The following is a 19,705-nucleotide window of genomic DNA, read 5'->3' on the forward strand; positions in this document are numbered from 1 at the left end:
AATCAGAATGTCAGGATATTTGTTCAGAGATGTTCTTTGCACCGTTATTTGTAAAGTGAAAACACACACACATAGAAAAACAATCTGAACTCCTATCAATATGGGAATTCTTTTTTAACTTTAACTTTCATTTCTTTTATTACATTTGAGCATGTTCATTCTCTTATTCTCATTCACTACTTAAACTTGATTATATAATAATTGATATATAGCAAATATAAATACACATATATGTAAGTTATTAACCTACCACCAAACTTAGGAACTAGAACATAATTCATGCTCACAAAATTCTTAAATAAATTATTGTGGATCCATGTTATGTACATAATATATACATACATACGAAGGACTATCACTCATCCACTAGGAAAAGATGAGATAAATATTAGCGCTATCCATGTTAAACTGGATAGTTTCTTATAGTTTTACATTGTTAAGAGGTGAAAGGAAAATGTCAAAGCAAAGAAAATAATACAGCATTCTTGTTAAAGAAAATCTATGCGTATTTCTGCAGGCTATGTATGGTTAGCAAAGACAGAAAAAACATGTCAAGACACACAAACTGAATCCTGGGTGACTTATGGGAAATGAGAATCGCGGGCAGAGTGTTTCAAGAAGCTTTCTCTGAGAAAATGCTCTTTGAGTTGTGATGTGGAGATCTCGATGTCAGTTAAGTGTGGTGGCAAGTAGAAGGTGCTGAAGGGAATGTCCCAGGCAGAGGAAACAGCATGGATAAAAGCCATGACATCGTTGGAGGGGACACTGCTTCCTCAGAAACTGAGAGAATGCCCCTGGCCCTTAGCCAGGCATGACGGAAAAGCAGAGTTGCGAGGGCGGTGGGACAAGGTGCGGCTGGAGAGGCTGGCTGGACCCACAGACCTTGTTAAGGGTTTCCATCTTCACCGGAGAGCAGTGGGATGGATGGACAAGAGGCAAGAGTGAAATGGGAGACAGGAGTCTAGGTGACACAGTATGGCTCCGTTCCAGGCAGGTAATACAGGGTCTTTCCAACTCCCTGAAGCACGTGTGCAGACCCAGGTTAACATGGCGGTAGGTGCTGGTGGTGCCCTGAAAGTTTTCCAGCACACACACCTGCTTCCCAGCCATCATGGCAGCTGCTAACAGCTCTTAGCGGCTTTTAGGATCTGGAGAATTGCTCTCTGATCTGATGGGAACCATCCCCCAAGGCTTAGTGCACTCAGTGCACCTCACCTCACCACCTGGGGTGGTCGGACCAATGTTTGGCTGATACTAAGGTACAAAGACCAGCCCTTTGACTCAAGGAGGGAATGAATCATGGAGCAATGTATACCACAGAGCTCCCATGGTTTGGGACAAGTTTAGCACTGGGGTTGGCAATCTTTTGTGTAGGCTTTGCCATCCAGTTACAACAGGCTCTGCTGTAACTACTCAGCTCTTCCCTTACAGCAAGAAAGCAGAATAAACATTATATAAATGATGTGTGTGGCTGTGTGCCAATTAAACTTTATTTAGAAACACAGATGATGGCTGGATTTGGTCCAATCCTGGGTCTAGACTTATACCTTGTGTGAGGGTCTTTTATCTTTAATATTTTGTTTTCTTCACAAACTTTTGTTGTGTTGTTATTAACACAACAACTATTTAATATTTTGTGTGTGTGTGTATTTGCATGTTTGTGTCCTAAAGGGCACTCCCTTGAGTGTCATGCCCTAAACCCCTCTCTTAAGCACTGCTTCTAGACAATTCAACCCATGACATGCATGGAATAGCTGGGCTTTGGAAACCAATAAACTCAAATAGAAAGTGGCAGGGATTTCACAGCTGAGACACAGAGATAAGGAGAGTATTTTTATCACTGCACATGCATGGGCCATCACACAAGCCCAACTGTCTAATGGAAATGTCACCAAACATAAGCCAAGTACCCAGGCTCTGGCCAGCATCTGAGAAGGCAGGCATAGCCTTCTCCCATGCTAGCTTTTTTGCTAAGATTCAGCTGGGGCAGGGGAGGCTGAAGATTAATGAAGTAATGGTGGGAAAGTATTGCATAAGGTTCAATTTTCACTGTATCCTGGACCCCAAGATCCTCTTAAAATTTCCTCTCCAGAGCAAACTGCTGGGGAGGTCAGTCTGCTTCCTCTGGGCATGTCAGACCAGACATGCTTTGTGCCCAAATGCTAGTCCAGTGGGAAGTGGCTTACTGTAAGTTCTCATTGTTGGTTGTTCAATGCTTTTTCTCATGATACATTTTTCTAGTGAACAGCTACTGTTTTTGTGTGTTTACAACCACCACTTCCTTCGGCACCATACTTCATCCCCATCTCATCAAGGGATGAGCTGCCAGTCATCGTGGCTGCCTTCGTTTGCATTTCCCTAGAAGAAGCCACTGAGATAAGGACTCAAATGGAAGCCAGCACAACTGGGAGGTGACCTAAGGAAATACTAGTGAAAGGGGTCGGGGACATGAAACAGGGAGGAGGAAGAAGCAGATAGGGAATGCAATGCCAAGCAAAAGGCAACTGTTGTGAACTGGAGTTCAAGTCCACTCTGGAGTTCTGGCATGTGGGTGTGGAGTGCATGGCTCAGAATTCTGTCGTTAGGGGAACACCTCAGTGTTTATACACTAGCTCGCATAGTCACTGATTGAGGGCTGGGAGACGGTGACTCCTCAGCACTTGCACCCGCCATGTTCATGAGCAGAGTGAGCTCTACTGACCACAGAAACTCCTACTCAGAGATGTAAGAGCTGGCAGTTGGAAATCAGGCCAATACCTTACTCTTTTTTTGCCACACAAGTGAGCACGTGACTTGAATCAGACCAATCACAACACCTCCTTCTTCTCATAGTGATTGGGCCAGAAATGAGGATGTGATATAGGCTGGGCCAATCAGAAAATTTTTAAATATTTAATTTATTGATTTTTTTTAGAGAGAAGAGAGGGGGAGGAGGGAGGAAGGGACAAGGATGAGGAGTGAGAAGCATCGATTTTCTCATATGTATTTTGTCCAGGCGAGCTCGGGGTTTTGAATTGGTGACCTCAGGATTCCAGGTCTATGCTTTATATCCACTGCACCACCACAGGTTAGGCTGGGCCAACCAGAATTTTTGCCTGAATTTTTCTATTTAGAACCTTTGGTATTAGGGAGCTAGGAAGCCATGAAGTCAACTGAGTTTGACTCTACCACATGGACAAAACCTTTTTCCATTGTGAAGGAATGAGGACAATGGGAGAGGAGCAGAGGAGACCGGGCAGCCCCTTACTAAACAAGCTAGTGTGCTTTGGGATATCTGTCACTTGCAAGGTAGCCTTCTGACTGGTGTGGTTGTTATCTGGAAATGAGCAGAAGGGAGGCTGCCCATGGGGATCTAGGCAGGCCAGAGGATGTGTCAGATGGAAAGGGGAGTGATTACTTGGGGGTCTTCTACAGAGCTTCCGTAGCTTTTTCAAACAGCAACTGCTCTCGTCGTGAATGAAGAAGGCTCAAGGATAGTCATAAGCAGATTAACTAATGCCTTAGGGTAGGTCTCCCTTCTTCTCCTTCTCCTTCTTTTTTCTTGAAAATAGATCCCAAACACTAGCCTATCTAGTTACAGAGTTAACACCCCCTCAGCCCACCAGCCAGTGGGCCCCTCTCTCCCACCCCTTTGCTCCCTCAGTCCCAGACCTCACCCACTCGGCTCATATCTTATTTCCAGCCTGGTCAGAGGAAATGCTAAACACTTCATTAAAGAAAAAAGAAATCTGTAGAGATGGTCTTCACCACTTGGGACAGCCTTTTATATTGTTACATAGAATATTTAATATTCCATTATAAAGTATTTGCTTTTGGATGATTCTACCAAGTCCTAAGCTACCTCAAGGGCCACGAGGAGTTCCTTAATGTAAGTGCGCATGGCAGAGACGGCTCACCAAAGTGCACCCTCACTAAGGAGAGACACGGCTTCCCCCGGAGCGCCTGCTTCCACATTCAGAACCACAGGAAGTGAATTTCTCACAGTTTTAGACGGTCATTTGGTGCTAGCTTCCAGGCATTGAATAGTCAGGAATATTGAAACTAGTCTCAGGGCAGCAATCAAGAATTATTAAACAGACATTTGTGACTTGCTTTTTTAAATGTTACTTTCATTTTACTGAACAGGGAGATGGACCAGACCTGGCAATTCAGTTTCTCTGTGAGTTTTCCACAAATATATCCAGCTGAGAAGGAGAAACAAAAGTGTAGATGGGAAGTCAGCCCAGGCGGCACCCAAGAGGACAGAACAATGGGGTGAGCAAAGAGTGGGTAAGATCAGGGTTATATAAGGTCTACCGGAAAGTTCTGCCCGTTTTTGGAATAAAACAAAATACATATTTTTCTTACCGTCAATAAACTTTATTAAATAATATAATTGCCATTATTATTAATGATTTCTTGCCAGCGTGAGGGCAATTTGTATATCCCATTTTTGAAAACTGTTTTATCTTTTGATGCGAAAAATTGAACCAGTGCTTGTTTGATATCTTCTTCATTTTTGAATTTTTTGCCCTTCAAAATTTTTTTTTTTTAATTTTAGACCAGATTTAATTTATTTATTTATTTATTTATTCATTTTATAGAGGAGAGGGAGAGACAGAGAGAGGAGAAACAGAGAGAGAAGGGGGGAGGAGCTGGAAGCATCAACTCCCATATCTGCCTTGACCAGGCAAGCCCAGGGTTTCGAACCGGCAACCTCAGCATTTCCAGGTCGACGCTTTATCCACTGCGCCACCACAGGTCAGGCCCAAAAATTTTTTTAAGGACAAAAACAAGTGATAGTCGGAGGGTGCTAAGTCCGGGGAATATGGTGGATGCGACAGACACGCTTCTGTAGCATTTCTTCCTTGTTGAAATTCGTAACAATTACAGTGGCGTAAATGAACTTTATCAGTAGCCATGGGTACACTATGGCTTCACACATAAGACTAACGTGAATCAACTTTGTTTTAGTTAATTTGCTACGTCAGTCTGTATACATTAAGTGATAAAAATAGAGAGGCACACATGCGCCAAACAAACCTGTGCTTACGTGTGGAAACTTGTTGTGATAGAAACGGACAGAACTTTCCAGTAGACCTTATAATAAGCCAATCGTGCCCCTGCCAATTGAAAGAAGGAATGTAAAGATAGATAGATAGATACATAGATAGATACATAGCTAGATGATAGATAGATAGAGATAGGTAGATGATAGGTAGATAGATAGCAAAAGACATTATATATTTTATATAAATATATATTTGAATATATAGAATATATGTATCCAATTAAATATATACATATGTATATATTTATATAAAATATATAACATCTTTTGCACAGTCATGGTCAGTAAAGGAATCCAGTAGGACCAACAATGTCTTGTTCTCGGCCGGATCATTTCTCTTCTAGATACACTTCGGGCTCGCCCTGCCTCTGTAGAAAAACGCTTCCTACCCACAAGGGAAAGCCACAAGACGACTTTCCCTGCCTCATTATACTTTTGCAACTCATTCTGATGCTTAGAAATAATTAACAAGAACGTGATGCTCTGCAATGCTGCATTCCATCAAGACCCCCCAGTCAGCAAACCAAAAGTTGATGGCATCCCTGTGCTCTCCTTCCTAAGGGAAAAAAGGGACCTCATGTAGTTGACAAACATTATTATTTTTTTTCCCAGAGAAAGTTAAGATTCAGTTACTCTAATTGGAAGCATCTGGCAGGCTTATACCAAGGTAACCACCGTGTAAGTGTCATTATTGTGTGGTGTATCTTAGTCATCAAACAGAGAAATAAAATAAATGCAACTCAGATAGGATCAGTTAAGGTAAAAATGTTCAGTTAAAAACACTGGAATGATGCTCCGGGCCTTGCAGTGCACAGGAGACAAATAACAACTATGAGAAACTGGACCAATTTGGTTCATCTTAGAAGAAAAGCAACAACAGCTAAGTCTTTCAAGGCATATCACAAAGGAATAGCACGGAAAGGCACAAGATGGCAAAATACTATTGTTTTGTGGAGCATTATGTGCTAGTCACTTGAAAAAAAAACTTCTTTGGATTTATAAGTTTGTTTCTGTTTTGTTTGTTTACATATTTTGTTTTTAGATTCTACATAGAAGTAAAATCAGGGTATTTGTGTTTGTCTGGCTTATTTTGTGTGCCATGATACCCCCTCGATCCATCTACGTTGTTTCAAATGGTGAGAGTTCACTCATTTTCATTGCTGAGTAATATTCTATTGTTATGTCAACCGATAGTTAATGCCAACAGGAATCCCCAATTTGGGGTGCAGTGAAGAAGGAAACTTGACTCAGAGCAAAACAGTTCAACTGCAATACAGCTCAGCTATGAAAATAGCACAGCTGTGAGGTGGCCCTGGGGCCAGGCCCCTCCCTGGGTAGACAGCTCTGCTCCTTGATGATCTGTTCTGTTTTTCTCCATGCAGGTCAGCTTTGCTGCACTGGTCTGCTCTGCTTTGCTTGAGACAGCTTTGCTGTTTCAGCTCAGCCAGGGAGACCGAGGCTTCTGTCTTTCGTGGAAGGAAAAACTGTACTCCCCCAAACACAAGGTGGCTGGCTTATATGAACAGAAGTTCCCAACCCTGCTCCCTGGTTGGTTCATCCTCATGCAAACGAGGACTCCAAATCCTCACAGTTTGATTGGTCCAAAAGGTACTGTCCTGATCGATCATAATAAAGCCACTGTGATTGGTTAGAGCTGCACAGCTCTGATTGGATGAGGAAAGCCTCAATCCTATTGATTGAAACAGGATTCCAGGAATTCCTTTATAGGGGCTGGCTCAGAAGGCAGAAATACAGTGCAGGCAGACAGTTCTGTGCAGAGACCGGAAGTTCAGCACAGGGGTGGGCAGTTCTGCACAGGCTTCTCCCTGGAGTGCAGCTTGCATGTGAGTTCCCTGGGCAGAAGTCGCTGTTAGGCTGTTTTTAAAAATTTGAGCCCAGTTAGCCACCAGGAGCCCTCCTTAGGAGGTGTCTTTTTTCCCTCAGGATATGTATATATATACTGCATCTTCTTGATCCACTTGTCTATGGATGGGCACTTGGGCTGCTTCCATTCTTGACTATTGTAAATAATGTTGCAGTGAACACAGGAGTGCATGTATCTTTTCAAGTTAGTATTTTGCATTTCTTCAGATAAATACCCAGAAGTGAATTTGCTGGGTTTTATGCTAGTTCTATTTTAAAAATTTTGAGTAATCTCCATACTGGTTGCCAGATTTAGGGGTAGGGTAGGGGAAAGGGTGAAAAGGGGGAAGGGATTAAGCCATACAAATTTATATATACAAATATAAAAACAGTCCTGGGGATTTAAAGTACAGCTTAGGGAGTATAATCAATAATATTGTAATAAATATATATGGTGTCAAGTAGGTCCTAGATTTATTGGGGTAATCATAAGTTATATATAATAAATGTCTAGCCACTGTGTTGTACACCTCATACTAATAGTGCATGTCAACTGCAACAAAAAACTTTAATTTACAAATAAATAATTTAAAATAAGAACTTTTTATGCACTTTTTATCCTTTAAGCCTCAAATCAACCCCATGAGGTAATGATATAGGACAATATCTTTGTTCTTGTTTTGAAAAAGAAAATGGCTTTTTTAGATAAATTAAAATGGTTGTATAACTGATACAAAATAAGCAAAGTTCAAACCAAGTCATAGGAGCCTTGAATTCACTCCCAAACAGAACCCAAACTGCCTATACACTACCAATATAGCTCCACTAAAGCAAAGTAGATGGATATTTCTTAATATGAGAAAACCACAAGGTAGGTTAGGTTCACATAACAAACAACACATGCTCTATAAAGTCTCAGGAATACTTGAATGTGCTCTGGTTTAAACAGAAAACGGTGGGCTGCATCTACCTGGTTGTTGGTAAGCAAGCCAGTAAGTATGTAGCAAATGAAAGCTGTCACTTAAAACAACGCAACAGCCCTGGCCGGTTGGCTCAGTGGTAGAGCGTCGGCCTGGCGTGCGGAGGTCCGGGTTCGATTCCCGGCCAGGGCACACAGGAGAGGTGCCCATCTGCTTCTCCACCCCTCCCCCTCTCCTTCCTCTCTGTCTCTCTCTTCCCCTCCCGCAGCCGAGGCTCCATTGGAGCAAAAGATGGCCCGGGTGCTGGGGATGGCTCCTTGGCCTCTGCCCCAGGCGCTAGAGTGGCTCTGGTCGCGACAGAGCGACGCCCCGGATGGGCAGAGCATCGCCCCCTGGTGGGCGTGCCGGGTGAATCCCGGTCGGGCTCATGCGGGAGTCTGTCTGACTGCCTCCCCGTTTCCAGCTTCGGAAGAATACAAAAAACAAACAAACAAAAAAAAAAACACAACGCAACAGCAGGCTATTGTGAGCATGAGCCCATCACGGTCACAATCTTCAACTGTGACTGACTGGCAAGACCAGCGGGGTGCTGAGGGGGTTCCAGCCAGCAGGGAAGAGTGTCCCACCTTCAGCTCTGCCGTGTCAGACACATTGCTAAGTGCCAGGCCCGTCTCTGCCCTAAGATGGCACCACCGTCGTACCTCAGCTGGGTTCTCTCTTCTTCTGGTTCTTTTCTTCCTTCACAACCTTTTTTGCTTCTCTGGCTTATAAGGAGGCCCTTTAAGTTTTACATCAGACAGTACAAGGACAAAAGAAAAAAAGGACTGAGAAGCAGTGATTTGGGTAACTTAAGAAAACAGCAGTAGGAGCTAGAGTGATGAGGTCCATGTATTTGAAACCAAAACCAAACGTGCCACTAGCACTCGACCTTCCGGAGATGTAGCGGGCGAGGCTTGATCATGGCTAAACACGAGTCACGGGTGGCGTAAGTTAGAACTATTTACAAATAAAAATTCCAAATGAATACCGAACGATATAGGCTTGTGAGGCTCTTCTTAAGCCAGTGAGTCTGCTCACCTTAGAACAAAGGCGTTCAAATACCCTAGTTCTGCCCAGGAGATAGGGCGCTTCCCCAGGCAGCGTGACAGGGGTATTCAAATGTCTGACAGTGTGGCAGGAACACCTCCGTCAAGATGGTACTATGTACCTGGCTCAGGGATGATGCTGGCCAGACAGGCTTGAGGTGAGAACAGATGATAAATATATTGGATAAATACCATGGATAGCTAGCTAATGCAAAAAAAAAAAAGTACATACAACAAAGAGTTAAGTTGTCCTCAAAGTATCTGCCTATGAATAAGAATTTGAAACTAATAAGGACAAGCTACATTACCCTCAAGTATATTTTATAGAAATCAGTTCTCAAAACAATACCTTCCAGGTTCAGGCATACTACATATTTATGCTAGTATATACAATTTATGCTATATATACAAATATAGCAGTATAATTCAATTTATTGCTGGACTGCTACTTGGTTTCTCACAAAATTTGTCAGGGTATATATCTTAAAAGGGGGGAGGGACATGGATGGCAGCCAGAAGAGTGATCTTCAAGTTACCTAAAGTGCCACGCTAACTTTATACTATAGTTTAACCTTTTCAAGAAAGTGAAATAGCTCAGACGGACAAGGAAAAAAAAATTTTTTTAAGAGAGAGAGGCATAAGCCATGATGAGATAAGCAAACACATTCATAGGAAAAGGCTTCATTTTGCTTTAACTGAATTTTAATATTTCTAGAAAAAAAAATCAAGGCTAGCCGAACACCAAGTTGAACATCATATAAAGGAAAAAACCCAGCCCTTCTATAATTAAGGGTGTTCAGCTACATCCACGGCTATCCGGGCAACAGGGACCAAGTTAAAATGGAAATGAGCTGCACTGAAGAAGGCGGAGCCAGGCAAGCTCTCTAGTTCCTCTCTGACTACAGCGCCATTAAGTTTTGCCAAGTTTTTTCCTTGTGTGTTGTCCAAAGACTCCTTCTGAGAACAACACAGCACACACAGAGGGTACATGTAGATATAATGCCTTCTAGTCCATGGTCCTTTAGTCTGGGCCTACAGAAGTATTTAAAGGGAAAAGCACTGCACTTCCTTGTATTAGACTGAAAAACACCTGCCACCATAACATGAAGCCCAGTGTTCCTGGACTGTCTGCTAATGTTTGGCAGCCTCTGGACATAAAGCTTCTAGCTACTTCTGACCTGATAATTATAAAGAAACAAAATATGTTCACAATCTTTTTTTTTTTTTTTTTTTCAGAGACAGAGCGAGAGTTAGAGAGAGGGATAGATAGGGACAGACAGACAGGAACGGAGAGAGCTGAGAAGCATCAATCATCAGTTTTTCGTTGCGACACCTTAGTTGTTCATTGATTGCTTTCTCATATGTGCCTTGACTGCGGGCCTTCAGTAGACCGAGTAACCCCTTGCTCGAGCAGCGACCTTGGGTCCAAGCTGGTGAGCTTTATGCTCAAGCCAGATAAACCCACACTCAAACTGGCGACCTCGGGGTCTCAAACCTTGGTCTTCCGCATCCCAGTCTGGCACTCTATCCACTGCGCCACCGCCTGGTCAGGCTGTTCACAATCTTCTTGGCCTTAGTCCATACAGGAGTGTATAAGGTTCTTGGTTAGCCCCCAGGTAAAATCTCAAGAATTCCCTGGGTCAGAATTAGAGGCATAGCTCTCTTCCAAAGCTCCAGGGGAGCCTGGCAGAGACAGTGGCCAAGGGACTTCAGCCCTACTATTCAGAATGGAGATAGTATCAGAGGTAGAAGTCAGCTACAGCTTTAAGATAGACTTGAGTGTATGGGGGTCTGGGGTGGAGGGAGGAGATAATCTAGCTCACTTAGGGAGGAAAATGTAGCTCTCCATTGGCTAACTTTCTATGCTCATAAACCCTGAAATAGGACTGAACCAGAGAAAATTATCCAATAAGACTTCTGTTTCACAGGTTGGGATTAGCTAAGGGGACAGAAATAAAGAGACAGATCTTATGCATTCCTGAGCCTGGAGGCTACACTGCCCCCACCCCCAGTGTCCACTCCCTAAACATGTTCCTCCAGCCACCAGACCAAACCCCATGGCAGCACTTAAAGGAGACGCCTGAAGGGGACAGGGACCTAGTTTCAGGCGCAACCCGATCAGGTTAGTGCCTTTTAATCACAAGTCACTCGTTCATATCCCGTTTCAAACCATTCCTTCTGCTTCCCACACAATATGCAGAATTCTTTCTTTCATCCTAAATATTTAAAACAGAAAAAAAGTCTATCTTTTAAAGGAAAGACATTTTCTGAGTCCATATAAAGTGCAGCTAATGTGATGCAAATTTATGTGAAATATAAAAGATGGCTTATTCTCTCTATCCACACATTTTCCCAGTTCTAAAGAATAAGGTCTCCTTCCCTCAAAAATGAAAGGAATGAGAAAGAAAGGGCTTGACTTTTATTGTGGCAATTTTAAAAGGAAGATCTTACTGGTTTTAGGAAATCATAGATCTGTGAATATTTTAAGTAAAATGGTCTTTTTTTAAAAAAAAAACACAACTTCAATAGAACTTTTTAAAATAAGTTTAAAGGTGGCAGTGTATGTGCTGCAGCAGTTTGGAGGACCGATAGCTACATAGAAGTGTTGTTTTTGTTAGGTGAGTAGATATTAGGTAGCCCAGGGGATATATCCATTTCTAAATACACCCGATGAGGCTGGACACCTAAAGGTACTACTCTCAGCTCCAGGAATGAGAATCAGCCATCTCTAACATCATCACATTCTCTCAAACTCTCTGGTGCTGGCACCGCAGAGCCTAATGGGTCCCAAATTTCCCGGTAGGTCAGCTTCCCATACCTCCTGAAGATCTGGATGCTAGAAATTTTGAGCAGGAAGATAGGTCTTCGCTGGGCAGGTTTCTTAATGTGGTCTCCAAGTGACTGTGGAAATGCTGGCAATGCTGGTGGCTTTGATGTGAAACTCTGTACTTACTCTTCGTGGGTGGTGTCTGGAGGCCTGTGGCTCTCGGTTTGTTGGTGAGAGCACTGATCAACTGTACTTTCTCGCTTGGCTTGGATACCTGAGAATCTGAACTATCTTCTTTCTTTATGCTTCGAGTTTTTACTGTATCTGTTCTGCTGGACACCTGCTGCAAAGACTCTTCGGCAGCTAGCCATGCGTCTCTCACCTGTCGTGCAGAAGGACAGTTTGCCTGCTTTTCTACCTTGCTCACAGCAACCAGTCTCTTTCTACCAAATTGACTCTGGGTAAGATCACTGACTGTCTCATTCGTCCCCTCGATGGTAGAAACAGTGGCTCCGGTACCCTTCTAGGGCCCTATTTCCCTTCTCTAAAGAGTTGTGAAGGTATAGGAGATCCTGTTTCAAATTCTTACTGTGGGGTTTCCTGTCAGGTTCTGATGGAGCTGAAGGTAATGGAATAATCTGGTTACTTCCACCCGTCTCGTTCAAGGGGTGCTGATTCACATCACTCTGCAGGAATTCCACGGCTTTCTTGCGTTCGCCCATGGTTTTCTGAGTTGCCTCCACAGCAAGATGGACATTGTGTTATGTATTGCCAATGGAAGCCACACCCCTCTGAAGTCCCTGTACCGTGGCAGGCATGCTAATTAAGCCTGCATCTGACTTACCATTGGCTTTGAGGTGGTTCACTGCAGACTTCAACACAGAAATCTGCTTATTCGTTTCTGTGATGTTTCTTCAGACTTCTTTCAAGCTCAGGTTTCCAGATTCCATCTTCTCAAGTTGTTTTCGTTTGCTGCGTAGTTCTTCATTAAGTTTGGGAATTTTTTGGAATGAACTTTCTGATTAGATTTCATTGTTCTAAATTTCTCCTTGAGGGGATCCAACCATGCCTCCTTCAGAGCAACCTGCACCCACACCAAACCCACCCAGACGAGGGCTCAGGGGCAAGCAACGCACAGAGGGGACAGCAGGGCCTGGAGGACATAATTACAGTCTTCCTTGACAAAGTGAGAGTGATTTCCAGCTACATCGAAGTCCTCTTCCTCCTCGGAACTGGACTCATTCTGAGCCAGGAGGCTCAATGCAAAGCAGGCAGCAGCCTGAGTCTTTCTTGGGTGTCTTTCTCTGGCTGTCCTGAGCCGAGCCAGTCAATGCACTGAGCTCTTCGCCCCGTTTTATCTTCTTGCTGGGCAAGGGGAGAGTGAGTGGAGAACCCACTCTTGAGCTGCCAGGTTCGCACCCAATGCCAGATTCTCTTGCTACCTTGGAGCTGCCTTCTAGGATGGGGGATACTGGACCAGAGCCCCCTGGTCACTCTCACCCAGTGGTGGGACTGACGAGATTCTCTGGGAGCTGAGGTTGGAGCCCAGAAGAAACTGGAGCTCAAATGGGTGGGGAAGTCACATAGAAACGGCGAGGGAGCTGGTGATCCCAATGAGTAAGGTCCTGGGTATGAAGGACCAGTTAAAAGAGTGTTAAGGGGACAACTTTTGTCCCCCAAAGGGGATACAAAGCCAAGTCAAGAATGAGCGATTCTCAGCTCTGATAACTAGGTACTATTTCTAAGGGTGCTCCAGGAGCTGCGGAAGGACACACAGACGTGGGCCAGGATCAGGATTTCCAGTGAAGAGGCCACAGAGCCGTGTTCTCAGATGGGAGGAGGGGGGGGGGGGGGCGCAGGACGAGGCAGTGGGAACGAGCTGGTCCCTCCCTAACTGGGGAGGTGGCGGCAGGAGGGGGTCTCCTGCTGCTACAACCCAGGCATAGCCTGGGCGCCACGAAAATGCCCGGGTCAGGCGTGCGCAGTATCCTCTGGTCTCGGCCTGAGCCTGGAGGGATCACTCGGAGGGATCCACTCGGAGGGATCTGCCTGGGAGGAGCCAGTCCAGGGCCTGCGGAGTCCCCAGTCCAGAGCCTGCGGAGTCCCCAGCCCTGCTGTCTGGGTCTGGGTCTGGGGGAACGGTGCGGAGGGGGGGTCGTGGCTCAGCCCATCTGAGGAGCTGCGGCCTGAGTGTGAAGTGTTTTGTCACCGGAGACTGTGCTACGCTCACGCTCCTCGCTCCGCCTCCGCTCCGCGGCGACTCCGCCCCGCCCCGCCTGGCTGCGCGGCGGACTTACAGGCTCCGGAACTCCTGGGCTCCCGGGGCGGCGAAGTCGGCTGCAGGCTCTAGCCCCTGGCTTCCGAGGGACAAGATCTTCTTTTAAATAAACTTGTCGTTGTAGAACTGTTTTAGATTTACAGAAATACAGCAAAGATAGTACAGAGCGCTCCCATATACCCCGGTGTCCCCTGTTAATAACATCTTCTACGGGGTATGATACATTTGTAGTAATTAATGAACACATACTGTTCACGACAGTCCCAGTTCATTCAGGTGTCCTTAGACTTGACCTGTGCTGCCTTTATTCTGTTCTAGAATCTCATCCCGGTACCACATTCAGTTTAGTCGTGTTTCCTTAGGTTACTCTAGGCTGCGAATTTCTCGGATTTCCCTTGTTTTGATGAGTTAAGCGGTTTTCAGCAGTACTAGGCAGGTGTTTTGTAGAATGGCTCCCATTTGAAATTTGATGCGCTTTCTCATGACCAGACTCGGGTTATGGGTTTGGGGGAGGAAAACCCTAGAGATAAAGGGACATTCTTGTCATAACATATCAAGGATATGCACTATGATGACTTATCGCTATTGATGTTAACCTCACCTGCCTGAGAGAGTGTTCGTCTGCTACACTACAGAGCTGCTCTGTTTCCCCTCTTTTGCATTCTATACTGCATGGAAGGGAGTCACTTAAGAAGTGTAGAGTTATGCTCCACCTCCTTGCGTATAGAGTATCTATATAAATTATTTGAAGTTATTCTTCATGGGAGATTTGTCTCTTCATCTCCATTTCATTATTTTTGCAGTCATTTACTTATATTGGTATGGACACATTCATAATGTATTTTATACTTTGGGTTATAATCCACTACTAGTGATTTTGTTTTTTGGGTTTGTTTGTTTATCTGTTTGTTTTAGAACTTCCTTACTTTCATGTCCTGCAAGATGGTCCAGGTTCATCTTGTGTATTTGCTGTCCAAGAAACCAGAACAACATGATGGAGTGACCCCCATGAGAAGAAGAGGGTGTTAGCTTTCTGTGAAGCCCCCCTGGACTCAGAGTTCCTGGACGCATTCCAGATAATTCTGTCACCTCAGAAGTGGACAAATGAGAGGGAATGCGCAGGAGATATTCCTTCAGGACCAATTGCATCTGAGAAGAAAACAGACCTTCTGACTGTTAGGCCTGCTTTTCTTTCTACTCTTTCCAAACCTTTATGCTCAGCATCCTTTTTAAGCAAAACCCTGAAAATTATAGCTTGAAACACCATGTAGATTTTTTTCATAAAAAAAAATAAAATTACCCTGAAATTGTCCAAAGAGAACATAACAAGTTAGCCCCTCGTCAGAAAAGGTTTATGTAGAAATGGAGTTGAATCCATCTTATTGAATCTGGGTGGCAGAGAGACCAGCAGGGATTTGCAATGGAGAAGAAAGTGTACATATATTATTGTAAAACCTTCGCCAAATGCAGCATCTATGTTACCCAAGGGTTTATACCTCTAAGCAGGCAAATAAAAAAATTTTTTTTTTAATTTTCACCACTTAAGATGGGAATATTTTAAAACTGGAGTTGTTGAACAAATGTTTATTTTATGCAGGCTTTGAGAGACGGAGAATCATTTCCAATCTCAGGTTGTGCTTCAAGGAGATGACAGTCCCAGGTAGAAGGCAGAACAAAAATAAGTCAGGAGAGATGAAGGATGTAGAAGTTAACATGGTTAGTGCTCTGATATGGCAAAACAGAAAGCACCGGGGAGAAGGTACCAAACCCAGTTTTAGAAGACCTTCTTCACCTACATTTTGAAAAAGAGTATCAAAGACAGTAACAGGAAGAGGAGGACCACTTTAATGTATACTAGCATCATGTGGATGCGCAAGAAACTACAACTTATTGGTTTCACTTCTGAAATGGGTCATGTCAAAGGGGGTTAACCTCACCATTGATGGCTCATCATCACCATTATAAATGCAAAAGTTGTTTTGTGCTCACAGTAGCCATTTCCCAGGGAGCCAATTCCATCAGATCATCTAAAGGTAGAAGGTTGCCCCTACTCAATAGCCCTAGAGTGGTGTGGTTGTTTAGCTCTTCCCTGTGTCCTCCTTCTCCTAATTCCATTTATTTAATAGTTTTCTTTTCTCCTCCAGCATGGTTAGTCTGTTAGATCAGCTGCATGGTGAGCAGGAGCTGGTGCTCTTGGACTTCATTGTTTCAAATCCTAATGTATTATGAGATTAAAAACAAGATACTCTCATTTGTTAGAATACATTGTAAAGAAACATCTGATATAAAACACTATATCACTATATTCTTCTGCTAATGCTCTCTTTTTCCCCTACATTTTCCCCAAGTTAACCTGGAATTATATTGCCAGGGTCAGCTTCACATCAGGCACTCCGAATAACCTTCCTAACCCTATGCTTTCCTAAATACTCCTGTCATTCTCTGTATTCATTTGCTAGAGCTGCCGTGACAAAGTAACACAGACTGGGGGCTTTATTTTCTCAGAGTTCTGAAGGCTTCAAGACCAAGATCAAGGTGTCAGAAGAGTCAGTTCCTTGTGGCAATGGTGAGGGAGAATCCATTCCATGCCTCACTTCCGGTGGTTTGCTGCAATCTTTGGAGTTCCTTGGCTTGTAGATGCCTCCCCCCAATCTCTGCCTTCATCTTCATATGATGTTCTTCCTGTGTGCAAGTCTATGCCCAAATACCCCTTTCTATCATGCACTCCAGTCAAACTGGAGTAGGGGCCCACCTGACTCCAGTCTGACCTCATCTTCAGTGGATGCCCGAAACTGCGGATAATACTCAACCCTATATATACCATGTCTTTCCTTATGCATCCATGCCTCTAATAAAGTTTAATTTATTAGTTAGGCACAATAACAGATTCACAACAATACATAATAATAAAACAGAACAATTATAATAATGTGAACGTGGCCTGTGTCTCTCTCAAAATACCTTATCGGACTGTCCTCATCTTTTCACTTTAATGGATGCACTTTCTGGCTTCTCTTTGGTGTATGTGAATTGCCAGCATCACTACTGTTGCCTTTTGGAACTGCTATGAAGTAAAATGAGGGTGACTCAAACACAAGCGCTGTGATACCATTTCGGATTTGATAACCAAGATGGCGGGGCAGTAACTAAAGGTCAGGGAGTAGCATGTGCAGCGTGAATACATGATTCACATCGCGAGTGAGACAGTGTGAGATTTCATCACGCAACACAGAACAGCCACACTTTAAAACTAACAAATTGTATATTTCTGGAATTTTCCTTTTAATAGTTTCAGACCGCCGTGGCTAACTGAGACCACAGAAAGCTAAAACACAAATATATAGGAGGGGGGATATCTGCAATGCCCTATGAAAGGTCTCATTTAGAGGTACCAGGGGCCAGGACTTCAACATATCAATTTGGGGGGGGGCACAATTCAACTTGTAACACTCCCTGGCTTCCTTCCTGACCCGCATGCATACTTTCACTTCTCTTCAGTGCCTCTTTTCCCGTACCACTGAAGTCAGGGAATTTACCTCCTCTCCCCTCCAGTCTGGTGCCTAGCCAAGCTCCTTTCATGGAACCGGATTCTAATACAGGAAAGGATAAGAAAGAAAGAATGTTTTTTTCTTCAGGCACCTGCTCTATGACAGGCAGTCACATAGAAAATGCATTGAATGTACTGACTGAGCAACAGCCATTTTAGTTGCTCTGAAATTCATAGCTTTTCTTTTTTGAGTGTAGGTGCAATGGATAAGTGTTTGGTTTATGGACCATTTGATGCCCAGAACAACAAATAATAACAATGGCAAAGCAAAGTAATGCAGCCAATGAGAAAACGAGGCTCCTCCTGGCACTAAGGATGCTACACTGCTCAGGGGTGTATCCTTGAGTGAGGACACAGCATGCGCATTCCATGTGGGGGAAAATGAAATATGCCCTCCAGTAAAGACAGCTCTACACAGGAGTTGGAGGACCTTGCAGACAATCCCATATCAGGGGCTGTTTGGAGAATTTTTCTTTGTCCACCATAAAGGCTTTTAGCTGATGCTTTGGTTGAACTTTTACACAGTCGATGCATAGTGGCATACTAGTCTTTGACTTTCTTATCACCCTTACATTTTGTCTATTAAAGCACCCACTTCACTGAGCTGCAAATCTCCCCCACTTAGCTTTGAAATTTCTTTTTTTTTTTTAATTAAGTGAAAGGCAGGGAGGCAGAAAGACAGACTCCCATATGTGCCCTGACTGGGATCCACCCGGCAACCCACTTACCAGAGTGATGCTCTGCTCATCTGGGGCTGCCACTCTGTTGCTTGGCAACCAAGCCATTCTAGTGCCTGAGGTGAGGCCATGGAGCCATCCTCAGCACCCAGGGCCAACTTTGCTCAAACCATATGAGCCATGGCTGAGGGTGGGGGGAGAGAGAGAGAGAAAGAAGGTGGAGGGGTGGAGAAGCAGCCGGTCACTTCTCCTGTGTGCCCTGATCAGGAATCAAACCCAGGACATCTCTATGCCTTTGAGACACTCACAGTCCAATGGGGGGTAGCAGACAGGCAGACAACTTCCTTATAACACGTGTGATGTTAAAAGTAGGTACAGCCTGACCAGGCGGTGGCGCAGTGAATAGAGCATCGGACTGGGATGCTGAGGACCCAGGATTGAGACCCCGAGGATGCCAGCTTGAGCGCGGGCTCATCTGGTTTGAGCAAAGCTCACCAGCTTGGACCCAAGGTCGCTGGCTCAAGCAAAGGCTTACTCGGTCTGCTGTAGCCCCATGGTCAAGGCACATATGAGAAAGCAATCAATGAACAACTAAGGTGTCACAATGTACAACAAAAATACTAATGATTGATGCTTCTCATCTCTCCATTCCTGTCTGTCTGTCCCTGTCTATCCCTCTCTCTGATTCTCTCTGTCTCTGTAAAAAAAAAAAAGAAAAAAAGTAGGTACAGAGATCAGAAGCAACCTCTGTTTCAAAATAGCCCTCCTATAACAAATTCTTTAAAATGATTATCAAAATATATTTTGAAATACAAAATGAAACCACAATGACACACCATTTCATATCTGTAAGAATTGCAAAAATAAAAACTCTGACAACATTAAGTTCTGGTGAGGATGTGAGCAACTAAAACTCTCATATACTGCTAGTAGATATGCAAATGGTTCTACCCCTTTGGAAAATTAGTTTCACAGTTTCTTAAAAAGTTAAACACATATGTATCATAGGACTCAACAATCCTACTCCTAGTTATTTAGCCAAGAGAAATGAAAACTTACATTCACACAAAAACCTGTATGATATTGAAAGTGGATTCATTCATAATGACCAAAACTTAAAAGCAAAATAATTGTCTTTCAGTTGCTGAATGGATAAGTAGTCCCTGGAACAGCCACACGATGGAGGACCTCTCAAGAAGAAAGAGGGATGGATTAGTAATATACTGTTTGCTAAGTGAAAAAAGGCAGATGGAAAATGCGAGATACTCTATATTCCATTTATGTGATATTCTGGAAAAGGCAAAACTATAGAGACAGAAAACTGATCTGTGGTTGGGGTTTGGATGAGGGGTTGGCTACGCAGGGGCAGCCTTTGTAGAGAATTTGAGGGTGAACTAGGTCATGAAACCACTATGGGTCTTGATTGTGGTGGTCCCGTGGCTCCATGCATCTGTCCACACTCATAGAACCGTTCACCCAGAAAGAATGAATTTTCCTGACTCTAAGTTTAAAATAAAA

The 19,705-nt window shown here is 43.8% G+C and overlaps 1 protein-coding gene and 1 pseudogene across 3 annotated transcripts in view; both read right to left on the reverse strand.

Moving 5' to 3' along the window:
* The window catches only part of SHISA9 (shisa family member 9), a 308,294-nt gene that overhangs the window by 30,064 nt on the left and 258,525 nt on the right, over positions 1-19,705 (reverse strand). The window lies entirely within an intron of this gene.
* Positions 11,511-19,705, reverse strand: part of LOC136334064 (EF-hand calcium-binding domain-containing protein 14-like) — a 70,665-nt pseudogene continuing 62,470 nt past the window's right edge.

Source organism: Saccopteryx bilineata, chromosome 4, assembly GCF_036850765.1.
Source record: "Saccopteryx bilineata isolate mSacBil1 chromosome 4, mSacBil1_pri_phased_curated, whole genome shotgun sequence".
Lineage (NCBI taxonomy): Eukaryota > Metazoa > Chordata > Mammalia > Chiroptera > Emballonuridae > Saccopteryx > Saccopteryx bilineata.